The 14,079-nt window shown below is 37.8% G+C and overlaps 1 protein-coding gene and 1 pseudogene across 3 annotated transcripts in view; one reads left to right on the top strand and one right to left on the bottom strand.

Annotated features, from left to right (window-relative positions):
• LOC129767953 (sodium-dependent nutrient amino acid transporter 1) overlaps positions 1-13,788 on the bottom strand; it is a 91,453-nt gene extending 77,665 nt beyond the window's left edge. For all 3 annotated transcript variants that reach the window (XM_055769272.1, XM_055769274.1, XM_055769275.1), the window contains exon 1: positions 13,440-13,788. The gene's annotated coding sequence lies outside the window, so the exon portion shown is untranslated. The remainder of the gene's footprint in view (positions 1-13,439) is intronic.
• LOC129772073 (U4 spliceosomal RNA) lies at positions 3,629-3,788 on the top strand (annotated as a pseudogene).
• Positions 13,789-14,079: the final 291 nt, after the last annotated feature.

Here is a 14,079-nt window from a genome sequence, read left to right as displayed (position 1 = left end):
TGTCTGAAAATAATTTTATATTATAATGACGAGTTTTGGTAATAGTACTAGGAAATTCATTATGAAATTAATTTAAAAGGGTCTAGAGGTAATCAATCAATGAAGACTTCTGCGATTGGACCAACAAACGTTCACTTGGCAGGAAAATGTGAATGTTTGAGAGTATTTATATAACATATATATATAAATTTTGGGCGGTACGAAGTTCACCGGGTCAGCTAGTAACTTATAAACAGCCCCATTCTTATTTAGTATGAACATTATGAACATAAAAAAATACATAATAGTGAATTGAGTCACTTCAAAACAGCTAAATACACCACTGATTTCACGTTTTTTTTTTTGAGGAACCGACCAACATTGAAGCATTATATTTTGAGTTTAATCTGTTATATTGATGAAGATGTGGTTCCAAATAATATGTTTTGGGTCTAATAATAGAACCAAATTGGAGGTCCAGGTCAAAATTTTGAGAAAAACGTTTTTTGTCATTTTCTTGCAAGTGCGACAAATGGACCTATGGGGATTCTCAATAGGATTGGACGATCTCGAATCGATTCTTAGAAGATCGATCTTTTCCATTCCGATTTCCGATCTTTTGTACTCGATAAAATCGAGAAAATCGATTTTTTTGCTTTCGATCTTTTCGATCTTTTTGTAAATTTGTTTTTCAGTATACATCGATTTTTTATCTCACTAAATGTCACCTAACATTTTTGACGTAGAGCTACGTCTTTCAGGAAGGGTGCCAAATCAGAAAACAGGTCACGTTTTTATGAAATAATGTGAAAGTTAATAACTATTTTCACTGTGAACGAATTCTCATGATTTGCATACCAATCGAATCGGAAGTTCTCTAAGATTTGTTCGATATGCTATACATTACAATTCGCTAATCTCTAAACGGTTTAAATTCATGAAAACTGGAAGAACTTCCTTTTTTCCCATATTTTTGTTCTGCCGATTTGTATGCTAACCCTACCCGTATTTTGAATGCTTATAACTCGAACATTTCTTAACAGATCGGAAAGATGTTCGCATCAATGGATAGAAAATATTTCTACGCGTCTATCACAATTAATAAAATATTATTTTTCATGAGATGAAGAATTGAATAACTGTTAAATGTCAAGCGTTATCTAAACGCTCTAACTCCCATGTTTTGATTGGCTCGATTTACGGTTTCCCCAACACAGACTTTAAAATCGATGTACCTGTGGAAATCCGCTTTGCAAATATACATGCAAGTCGGCGGTATTTTTTCCCACTGAGCTGTGTTTCCCTAACACGGACTTCAAAATCAATGTGCCTGGGGGAATCCGCTTTGTAAATTCACGCAAGTCGGGGGTATTTTTTGGTGTTGAATACTTTTGTATTCGCTTGTCGTTGTGCGGACCGGAGTATGTTTCTCTGCAACGTTCTTTTAAACTGAGAAGCCTGGAAAAATCGTCATTTCAGATACTAGAGGTGAATGGACTTTCGTGGTTCGAGAACTACGTAGACATGAGATGTGTAATAATTTCAGAGGGAAATGTAAAATACAATTATCTTTTGACAATTCTTCCGTTCACATATTTTGGTAGTCCTAGGCGTCGTATCAAACGTAAAAGGACGTTCATCGTATTTATTTGTAACGAAGAACATAATCTGAAAATTTCGATGCATTCTAAAATAATATTCGAAGTGGTAAACAAGGGGATCGCATAATAGAATTGCGTAGTTCTACGTCGAAAATATGCGGTCGTGTCTTAGATATAACCCCTTACAATTTTTTTGAACATAATGTCATCATTTGAAGTGCTTCTACGATTTACTTCTGTTCAAATGTTGACAGAGACGGAACTAATGGCAGTTACTGAGGGGATGAACTGTAAACGATTGCGCATAGGATTACTGAATCTGATGTTGACATCAACTACAAGCGAAAGATTGTTTTCTGGATCTGGCGCTAAAATCAAGAATCGGCTTCAACTAAATGACAGATGTATGTCACGATTGGCTCTTATTGTCAGCTGAGTTTTGGGCAGTTGTTGAATTTCTAATTATGCTTTTTCAATTAATTTATTTAATAAAAAACGACTACCTGACAGCACAAGATGAATGTCCTGTGGCTATGGCCTTTATGCTGAGAAACAAAACAAAATGCTTTTGATATTTAAATTAAATAAATAAATTTGTATTCCCTGTTCAAAGACGACATTCATATAGAACAGGGTTTCTCAAAGTGGTCGATATCGACCCCCTGGGGTCGATTTCGGTTTGCCAGAGGTCGACAGAAACGAAAATTGATTTTGGGGGTCGACGGGGTCTGGATATCGACCCCTATAAAAAAGTTCTTATTTGATATATTTAAGATGCTACATAAGTTGTGTTACGTGAATCATTCTGTTATAAGAATGACCAGGATTGCCACATTTTATCGTATAAAATATTCTGAAGAAATCTGTTATTATTTACAAAAAAGTCTGTCTCGAAAAACAAACGGAAAAAATGGAAAGAAAAGTTTATTTTAATTTTGAATTTATTGTTCTTATTCATGGTTTGCTTATGTCGTATCAATACAACAAAGTAAATCATAAAAAAAGTTTTCTCATAATAAATTGTATTATGTTTATACATGGTTTTGTTGAGTTTTGCTTTTTTTAAATTTTCCGTCAATTTTATCCTTGACGCTACATATATAAAGACCAGTGCTTGGAAATATCTCTTTCTCATCAATCATTTCAGCTGAATTTCAGACCACATTCGATCATTATATCTTTGCATTCGGGATACCTGAGAATGAACCAACTCCAAACCACACAACCCCAGCGATCTACTCACAGTTGATTCATTCAGTTTCGTTCATTCTCTTTTTCGTTCTGCTCTGTGTTTTGTCATTCATTGATATTAATATACGGGTTCATTCAATATCAACGTCATTCTCGGACACTGACAAAACGGTAAAATTCATCGAGGAAGATAAGGAAGTGCACTTCTTAATAGTACAACAAATGAGGAAAGCGCTGAGGAGTGAAGAAAGTTTCCCTTCTCAATTAAAATGGTTTCTTTTACATAGTGAATACGAATATGAATTCCAATTGTCGGAAATGCATCAAGAGACTCCAATTCCGAAGTAAATAAGTATCGTTTTGACTCAAATTCCGAACATTCAATTTTAAAAACTAAATTTACTAAATTTTTTGTTTTGATACTTATAAATGTTGTTATACGGAAGGGTATATCCTAAGAATATCGGGGTTTTCATTATTCACTTATTCATAACCTTGATGATCAGTAAATTTAATGTTTAAAATGAAGTGTCCGAAATTTAAGTCTGTTCGGAATATGAGTCAAAACTGTGTAGGTTTATTTAGGTCTATGATGAAAACTAAACAGTTTTAAAAATCGGGTTAAAAAAATGGGTGGGTTAAATCTATGATATAACCGCAAGGTTGACGTGGGACTACCTTATCGTATCAATCATTTGTATATATTGATTAAATTTTTATTGAATGAACAATGAATGAACAATTCTCTAATTCAATTGAATTCAATATATTTGCTTTATGCGTAAAAAGATTGTATAATCCCATATCCAATTCATGCATTGTGATAGATTATGTTCTTCGTTACAAGTAAATTTAATAGCTTTGCGTAGTGGCGATATCGTAACCAATGAGGTACATCCGAGGTGCGATTATTGCTAGTTGAAAAAAAAAGTAAATTTAATGACATTCCTTTTACGTTTGGTATGATACCTAGGACAAAATATGTGAACGGAAGAATTATCAAACGATTATTCCATTTTACGTTTCCTTCTGAAGTTTGCATCTCTCAAGTGTACGTACTTCTCGAACCGCGAATGTGCTTGATTTGATGAACTTCAGGCACTCAGTTTCGATTTTGACATATACGTCGAACGCATATTGTTTAATCAATAGGCGTCATCGCAGCAATTCTTGCCTAATCATCAAATTGTATGCACAGAAATTCAGTGAGCAGAATATATGAAGGCATATCCTGCAATGCAATCTTGAATAACCGAGCCAAAGCGTGGTGTTCGTACCCGCTTTTGTAATCCGTGTCTGGAAAACACTTTTCGGAGTGCAGAAAAAAACATGCGAGTGCAGAAGTACCCCCGGAAGATCGTGTTAAGGAAACATATTCTAGTTTGCACAAAGGCAAGCGAGTACAAAAGTACTCGCAGTTTGCATTTATTTGGAGAGCCGATTTCCCCAGACATCGTGGTTTTGAAGTCTGTGTTAGGCAAACACATTTCAGTCGGAACAAAAAAGCCCCCGACTTTCATGCATTTGCAATGCCGATCTCTCTAACGCTGCTTGGTTTTGAAGTCTGTGTTAGGGAACACATTTCGGTGAGAACAAAAGTCCCCATACTTTCATGTATTTGCAATGCCGATTTCCCCAAGGCTGCTTGGTTTTGATGGCTGTGTTAGGGAAACCGTAGATCGGGCCAATCAAAATGAGGCAGTTAGGGCGTTTAGATAACGCTTAAGATTTTACAGTTATTCAATTGTTTATATAATGAAAAATAACATTTTATTAATTACGATAGTAGCGTAGAAACATTCCCTATCAATTGATGCAACCACCTTTTCGATCCAGTATGAAATGTTCGAGTTATAAGCATTCGGAATCTTTCATTTTTTCCTGCATATTCTGTGTTTAGGTTTTCATTTTACCCCCCATATACTACGGCTAGACGTAGTCCCACGTCAAAAAACCAGAGGTGCAAGATCGCGTAATCAAACAAAAAAAAATAAATAAATAGAAAATTGTATTCAAGACACGACCGCATTGGGAATAACTCGAGTTTTTTTCGCAGGCAGGTCAAACTGTGCTAAAGGGTGTGTCACATCAAATTGCATCACGGAAAAAACGCTGTAGAAATTTAATTTTTAGGAATTAAATCTTCAGCTTTCGCTTATAATCAGATAAGAGTGTATAGATTACGTTGGCCATGCTTCACTGTCAATTTTTCGTAAATTTGGAAAAATGTCGTCGAACGAAAAAGAGCGTCGTGAATTAATCCTGCGCACTCATTTCGAGAATCCGGAGTTGTCACATCGGGACATCGGTAAGATGCTGGGAATCGTCCAATCCACGATCAGCAGAGTACTAAAACGATACTTCGAGAACCTAACCATCGACCGGAAGGTGAAGAACGGCAAAAATGGATGCTCCGTCAGTGAAAAAGATCACAAGCGCGTAGTTAAGCAGTTTAGACGTGATCCGAGAAGTTCGGTCCGGGATGTCGCCAATAAGCTGAATTTGTCAAGTTCATTCGTCCAGCGGACCAAGCAGCGGGAGGGCCTGCGTACATACAAGGTTCAGAAGGCTCCTAACCGCGACGAAAGGCAAAACATGGTGGGGAAGACGCGAGCCCGGAAGCTGTACACCGAAATGCTGACGAAGCCGCATTGCCTGGTAATGGACGACGAAACCTACGTCAAAGCGGACTTTCGTCAGCTGCCGGGCCTGTTGTTCTTCTCCGCAGAGGACAAATTCAGCGTTCCGGAGGAGATTCGCAAGCAGAAACTATCCAAGTTTGCCAAAAAGTATATGGTGTGGCAAGCGATCTGCTCTTGCGGAAAGCGGAGCGCCCCCTTCGTGATGACCGGCACGGTAAACGGGCAGGTTTACCTTAAGGAGTGCCTACAGAACGCTTACTGCCACTATTAAAGCAGCACGAGGACCCGACCATCTTTTGGCCGGATCTCGCTTCGTGCCACTATTCAAAGGACGTGTTGGAGTGGTACGAAGCCAACGGGGTCACCTTCGTGCCAAATGAAATGAACCCGCCCAACGCGTCGGAGCTTCGCCCAATAGAGAAATATTGGGCGATTATGAAGCAGGCCCTCCGGAAGAACCCAAAAGTTGTCAAATCGGAGGCGGACTTCAAGAGAAAATGGATTTCTGTTAAAAAAAACTACAACCTGACGTTGTACAGAACCTTATGGACGGGGTAAAGAGGAAGGTGCGAGCATACGGGCTTGGGCTCGAAGTATGAATAAAAAGAAAATGCCAAATGTTGTTTAATAATTTTTATTTTACTGTCTAAAATTTTCAAAAGGATCGGTCTACTGGGCGAATTTCTACAGCGCTTTTTCCGTGATGCAATTTGATGTGACACACCCTTTATTAGAATGGCGGATGAAATTGACGAAGTTCGCTAGTCGGTTCGATTTTGCAGAATGCTTCCTCGTTGTTCCAGCCTAGGTAATTCTTAGCAATTTTTGTAAATGTGAGTGCAGATCTTGCTCTTTTGTTGACACTTCCGCTTGAACCACCGATTTGCGATGCCATTTCGGAGTAATTTCAGAAAAAAAACTCAATAAGCAAGGCACTGTCTCAATGAGAAAATCACACTTTTATCGGGATATTGAAAATGAACAGTCACAACATTCCTGACAATTCAATGGCAACGAATAAATGTGAATGAAGTTTCATGATTCGAACTTTTAAGAAAGCTCCGATAGAACAGAATGAATATAGATGAACATATATGTAAATTTGTTTGATGTTGAATGAACGACAGCAGTGTCGAAAAACGAAATAAACGCGTTACGCTGATAAAAATATATTTCCGACATTTCTTAACAAGTTCAATATTTCCAAGCCCTGATGAAGACTGAGGAGAATCGATTGATTTTTTAACCTATTCCATGGAAGAACATTCATACTGATGGTTGGTCGTCATCGGGGTTTTACAGTTCACTCAAAGTTACAACTGTGTAAGGTACTGGCCAATCACTGCGTGATTCACAGACAGCATTTAGTAGCAAAAAATCAGAGCCCTAGATCGCATCAATCTTTACTATATGTTATGAGTGTTATGAAAAACCTTCGAAGTAATTCTTTGAACACTCGATTCGCAGACAGGCTCGCTCAGCTATATGAGAAAAACGACGAAATCTTTACCCGGTTACTTCTACACGCTGGAGTTCGCTGACCACCAAGAGTCTCTTGCATAGCAAGATCATCTTTTTTGAATTTGTGTTTTAGCTGAAACAATATCAATAATGTCGGTCCTTCTGACAAAACCTCCAAAACAAAATTTGAGCAGAAGAGAATATTCACAGTTTCCGTATTTGTCAAAATTATTACAAAAACTTCAAGACCATGTTATATTATCATATGTCTACTTACTTGGACGCATTACACAAGGATTTTATTAAAATGTTTTTAAATCTTCAAAATTTTCGAATTCCTCAATGAATAATAAATCAGTACTATATCACATCCATGGAATGAGCATGTGAGACATTGCTGAAAAATATCTTCTCGTTTTTCCATCATCATACTTTGTCAAAAAAGGCTTCATTATGGTTACAAACTACGCGAAACCGAAGGAACCATTTGAAAATCAACGAACGCGGAGATTTAAGGCTTTAACTAACCAATTATGAACCGTATTTTGATATTTTGGCAGTTGTGGATAGATTGGTTTTTACGATTTGAAAGTTTTTATAGTTTGTGAGTAAATTGGCTTAATAATTTTTTTTTACACTTGATATTTAGTAAATTTTATCTCTTTTTATTTTGTTGAATATTATGAGAACATATTTAGTAAATGTATTATAGTGACTTTCAGCACTTTTGGCTGATTTGTCAAATTACTTCCATTTTTTTGAAGAATGTCGGGAGTGTGAATTAAACTCGTGATATTTTGCGTGAAAAAATAATGTCGGCTTTATTCTTTTAACCAATGCAATTCAATGTTTTCAAATTGATAATTATTCAGGAAGAAAGAAGAACAAAAGATATGATTTCCGAACAAATTTGGCTATGGGGGTCTAAGGTATGACCTAATTCTGGAAAAGGGGTCTCTTGCCCAAAAGAGTTTGAGAACCCCTGATATAGAACAAGCATATTCGAAAAAAAGCACTCAGGCACTCAGTTTCGATTTTGACATATACGTCGAACGCATATTGTTTAATCAATAGGCGTCATCGCAGCAATTCTTGCCTAATCATCAAATTGTATGCACAGAAATTCAGTGAGCAGAATATATGAAGGCATATCCTGCAATGCAATCTTGAATAACCGAGCCAAAGCGTGGTGTTCGTACCCGCTTTTGTAATCCGTGTCTGGAAAACACTTTTCGGAGTGCAGAAAAAAACATGCGAGTGCAGAAGTACCCCCGGAAGATCGTGTTAAGGAAACATATTCTAGTTTGCACAAAGGCAAGCGAGTACAAAAGTACTCGCAGTTTGCATTTATTTGGAGAGCCGATTTCCCCAGACATCGTGGTTTTGAAGTCTGTGTTAGGCAAACACATTTCAGTCGGAACAAAAAAGCCCCCGACTTTCATGCATTTGCAATGCCGATCTCTCTAACGCTGCTTGGTTTTGAAGTCTGTGTTAGGGAACACATTTCGGTGAGAACAAAAGTCCCCATACTTTCATGTATTTGCAATGCCGATTTCCCCAAGGCTGCTTGGTTTTGATGGCTGTGTTAGGGAAACCGTAGATCGGGCCAATCAAAATGAGGCAGTTAGGGCGTTTAGATAACGCTTAAGATTTTACAGTTATTCAATTGTTTATATAATGAAAAATAACATTTTATTAATTACGATAGTAGCGTAGAAACATTCCCTATCAATTGATGCAACCACCTTTTCGATCCAGTATGAAATGTTCGAGTTATAAGCATTCGGAATCTTTCATTTTTTCCTGCATATTCTGTGTTTAGGTTTTCATTTTACCCCCCATATACTACGGCTAGACGTAGTCCCACGTCAAAAAACCAGAGGTGCAAGATCGCGTAATCAAACAAAAAAAAATAAATAAATAGAAAATTGTATTCAAGACACGACCGCATTGGGAATAACTCGAGTTTTTTTCGCAGGCAGGTCAAACTGTGCTAAAGGGTGTGTCACATCAAATTGCATCACGGAAAAAACGCTGTAGAAATTTAATTTTTAGGAATTAAATCTTCAGCTTTCGCTTATAATCAGATAAGAGTGTATAGATTACGTTGGCCATGCTTCACTGTCAATTTTTCGTAAATTTGGAAAAATGTCGTCGAACGAAAAAGAGCGTCGTGAATTAATCCTGCGCACTCATTTCGAGAATCCGGAGTTGTCACATCGGGACATCGGTAAGATGCTGGGAATCGTCCAATCCACGATCAGCAGAGTACTAAAACGATACTTCGAGAACCTAACCATCGACCGGAAGGTGAAGAACGGCAAAAATGGATGCTCCGTCAGTGAAAAAGATCACAAGCGCGTAGTTAAGCAGTTTAGACGTGATCCGAGAAGTTCGGTCCGGGATGTCGCCAATAAGCTGAATTTGTCAAGTTCATTCGTCCAGCGGACCAAGCAGCGGGAGGGCCTGCGTACATACAAGGTTCAGAAGGCTCCTAACCGCGACGAAAGGCAAAACATGGTGGGGAAGACGCGAGCCCGGAAGCTGTACACCGAAATGCTGACGAAGCCGCATTGCCTGGTAATGGACGACGAAACCTACGTCAAAGCGGACTTTCGTCAGCTGCCGGGCCTGTTGTTCTTCTCCGCAGAGGACAAATTCAGCGTTCCGGAGGAGATTCGCAAGCAGAAACTATCCAAGTTTGCCAAAAAGTATATGGTGTGGCAAGCGATCTGCTCTTGCGGAAAGCGGAGCGCCCCCTTCGTGATGACCGGCACGGTAAACGGGCAGGTTTACCTTAAGGAGTGCCTACAGAACGCTTACTGCCACTATTAAAGCAGCACGAGGACCCGACCATCTTTTGGCCGGATCTCGCTTCGTGCCACTATTCAAAGGACGTGTTGGAGTGGTACGAAGCCAACGGGGTCACCTTCGTGCCAAATGAAATGAACCCGCCCAACGCGTCGGAGCTTCGCCCAATAGAGAAATATTGGGCGATTATGAAGCAGGCCCTCCGGAAGAACCCAAAAGTTGTCAAATCGGAGGCGGACTTCAAGAGAAAATGGATTTCTGTTAAAAAAAACTACAACCTGACGTTGTACAGAACCTTATGGACGGGGTAAAGAGGAAGGTGCGAGCATACGGGCTTGGGCTCGAAGTATGAATAAAAAGAAAATGCCAAATGTTGTTTAATAATTTTTATTTTACTGTCTAAAATTTTCAAAAGGATCGGTCTACTGGGCGAATTTCTACAGCGCTTTTTCCGTGATGCAATTTGATGTGACACACCCTTTATTAGAATGGCGGATGAAATTGACGAAGTTCGCTAGTCGGTTCGATTTTGCAGAATGCTTCCTCGTTGTTCCAGCCTAGGTAATTCTTAGCAATTTTTGTAAATGTGAGTGCAGATCTTGCTCTTTTGTTGACACTTCCGCTTGAACCACCGATTTGCGATGCCATTTCGGAGTAATTTCAGAAAAAAAACTCAATAAGCAAGGCACTGTCTCAATGAGAAAATCACACTTTTATCGGGATATTGAAAATGAACAGTCACAACATTCCTGACAATTCAATGGCAACGAATAAATGTGAATGAAGTTTCATGATTCGAACTTTTAAGAAAGCTCCGATAGAACAGAATGAATATAGATGAACATATATGTAAATTTGTTTGATGTTGAATGAACGACAGCAGTGTCGAAAAACGAAATAAACGCGTTACGCTGATAAAAATATATTTCCGACATTTCTTAACAAGTTCAATATTTCCAAGCCCTGATGAAGACTGAGGAGAATCGATTGATTTTTTAACCTATTCCATGGAAGAACATTCATACTGATGGTTGGTCGTCATCGGGGTTTTACAGTTCACTCAAAGTTACAACTGTGTAAGGTACTGGCCAATCACTGCGTGATTCACAGACAGCATTTAGTAGCAAAAAATCAGAGCCCTAGATCGCATCAATCTTTACTATATGTTATGAGTGTTATGAAAAACCTTCGAAGTAATTCTTTGAACACTCGATTCGCAGACAGGCTCGCTCAGCTATATGAGAAAAACGACGAAATCTTTACCCGGTTACTTCTACACGCTGGAGTTCGCTGACCACCAAGAGTCTCTTGCATAGCAAGATCATCTTTTTTGAATTTGTGTTTTAGCTGAAACAATATCAATAATGTCGGTCCTTCTGACAAAACCTCCAAAACAAAATTTGAGCAGAAGAGAATATTCACAGTTTCCGTATTTGTCAAAATTATTACAAAAACTTCAAGACCATGTTATATTATCATATGTCTACTTACTTGGACGCATTACACAAGGATTTTATTAAAATGTTTTTAAATCTTCAAAATTTTCGAATTCCTCAATGAATAATAAATCAGTACTATATCACATCCATGGAATGAGCATGTGAGACATTGCTGAAAAATATCTTCTCGTTTTTCCATCATCATACTTTGTCAAAAAAGGCTTCATTATGGTTACAAACTACGCGAAACCGAAGGAACCATTTGAAAATCAACGAACGCGGAGATTTAAGGCTTTAACTAACCAATTATGAACCGTATTTTGATATTTTGGCAGTTGTGGATAGATTGGTTTTTACGATTTGAAAGTTTTTATAGTTTGTGAGTAAATTGGCTTAATAATTTTTTTTTACACTTGATATTTAGTAAATTTTATCTCTTTTTATTTTGTTGAATATTATGAGAACATATTTAGTAAATGTATTATAGTGACTTTCAGCACTTTTGGCTGATTTGTCAAATTACTTCCATTTTTTTGAAGAATGTCGGGAGTGTGAATTAAACTCGTGATATTTTGCGTGAAAAAATAATGTCGGCTTTATTCTTTTAACCAATGCAATTCAATGTTTTCAAATTGATAATTATTCAGGAAGAAAGAAAAACAAAAGATATGATTTCCGAACAAATTTGGCTATGGGGGTCTAAGGTATGACCTAATTCTGGAAAAGGGGTCTCTTGCCCAAAAGAGTTTGAGAACCCCTGATATAGAACAAGCATATTCGAAAAAAAGCTTTTAATTTTTCAAAAATCGATTCGGTAAAGATCGATTCTTTAGTCTTCTTATTTAATCAGTGGATCGATCCCTAAGCCGTTTGGAAAATCGATTCGATAAGATCGATCTTTTTATAAAGATCGCCAAATCCTATTTCTCAAACAAACGATTCAATAATCATCTTGGGTATATTCTTATGAAAAATAAATGCTTTGTATGTTCATAAATGATAATCACCTTTAAAAAATCAACGGTATTGTTTGATGAGACTTTACATAAAATGAATTATTGCTTATCAATTATTCAATAACCGATTAATATTTTTATTTCATAAAATAATTTATCATTGAATATTCATTAGTATTATCCATAATTTTTCTTTAATTAACCTTCCTATACTCGAGCATACGGTCAGACCAAGAATCAATATTTTCGTTTTGAGGAGACTGAATGAAGATGGAGAAAAACTATTTTAATTATATCTTTTTTTTTACATCAAATAAATAAATACCCATAACGCCTAAAAATACACAATAGCAAAATTACAGAGACATGCACAGTCATGATTTTAGGCGCGAGAACAGGAAGGTTAAAACTATGTCTTATTGTCTAATACTACATTCGTATTCTAATGACTTTTTGATACAGACGACGTTGGTAGACCGCGGCCTAACATTTGAACAATTAGTCGCCCGTAATGCCAAAAAGTTTGGTCACCCCTGCTATATATGAATGTCGAAAAGAGATGTTCTAATTTCAACAGATTCAAAGGCTGATTTGAGAATGATCTGAAAAAAAAATCTGAAACACGCCTACATTAATGAATTCATAAAAAACACATCGGCCCTGGAACTCTGGAACTGCCAACTGGATAATTACTAGACGAGTTCTGAGACTTCCAAAAAATATATCCAAAGCAGAATAATGTGTCTTTACCGGAAGGCACAAAAATTTCCATTTCCAAATTTCCAGTGAATCCGTTGAGGTGAGACGCGAGAATAAAGTATCTTTCTATAAAATCGACTTTTTGGTACTTTTCGATAAAAATATTGGAAATGATAACAGGTCGAAGATAACCTGGAATCTTATAAATTGTTCGTGCACGCGAGTTCATGTAAGATAGAACCGGAAAAAGAAATTTGACACTCCAATTGAACAACATTTTCAACATGTTAGTATCCGGGCTAGAGACACGTCGAAACAAGCATCAAGAAGGATTCAACGGTGGGCCCATGATTCACTTCGGATTGAGATTTTGTGTGTACTCTGATTACAGTTCACCGTTCAAGACGAAATTTGAGTCAAAGTTCGTCTCACTTTCGAACAAAACAACTGTGCTATCCTGTTAATCTGGCAAATATGGGAAAAACGGAGAGTCGGCAGCGAGTACAATAAAGTCTTCAGATCCAAGGCCTCTTCATCCAATGGAGATCCACGAATCGGCTGATTGACTTTCCACGACCTAGTCAACGACTAGCGTCATTAGCGTTTATCAATCTCCAATTAATTTCACATCCCCAAAAAACACTTTGAAGAATGACTTACTTATTCACAAGTTCTATTATCTCCAACAGGCCCCCTTTAGCAGCAATAATAACTTTTCAAAAGATGTTCCGATGGTTTTATGATCACTTTTAACACACACGGCATAACCCAAACGGCACCTATATCTGTCACACACCGATCATAATCAACACTCCATAAAGTTATCAGCCAGTTTATGATTTCCGTTTAGTCGAGCACCACTAGCCTCCAGCGAAGAAGGAGAATCACATGCGCCAGAATCCGAGGAGTAAGAACAATTCCCTCCAATCGAAACACACTTAAGGAGCCCAATCCCGTTCGCGGTTCGCTCCGTCGTTTGATAAATGATCCACCCGCGCGTGATCACAGCCAGCGTTATACTGAGAAAAACATCGAATCCCAGCAGTACTTTATGCGCGCATTCGGTTTTCCGGCGGACTTAGAAGTAACAGCGGCATCATGCTCTCAGCGGTTTCCGTTGCAAAAGTAAATTGAACAAACACACGTTTTGCGGCTACAAAAAGGCTAGGTTGCTCGTGCGATGTTTTGCTTGGTTTATTGTGGGATGCTATCTTTTTAAGTGCATGGTTTATGGCGTCTGGAGTGTACTTGAAAAAAGCAATAATGTACTGATAAGAACCATGTATATTCATATGCGGAA

The sequence above is a fragment of the Toxorhynchites rutilus genome, chromosome 2 (assembly GCF_029784135.1).
Source record: "Toxorhynchites rutilus septentrionalis strain SRP chromosome 2, ASM2978413v1, whole genome shotgun sequence".
NCBI lineage: Eukaryota > Metazoa > Arthropoda > Insecta > Diptera > Culicidae > Toxorhynchites > Toxorhynchites rutilus.
This window is presented reverse-complemented; position numbering and strand designations above follow the sequence as displayed.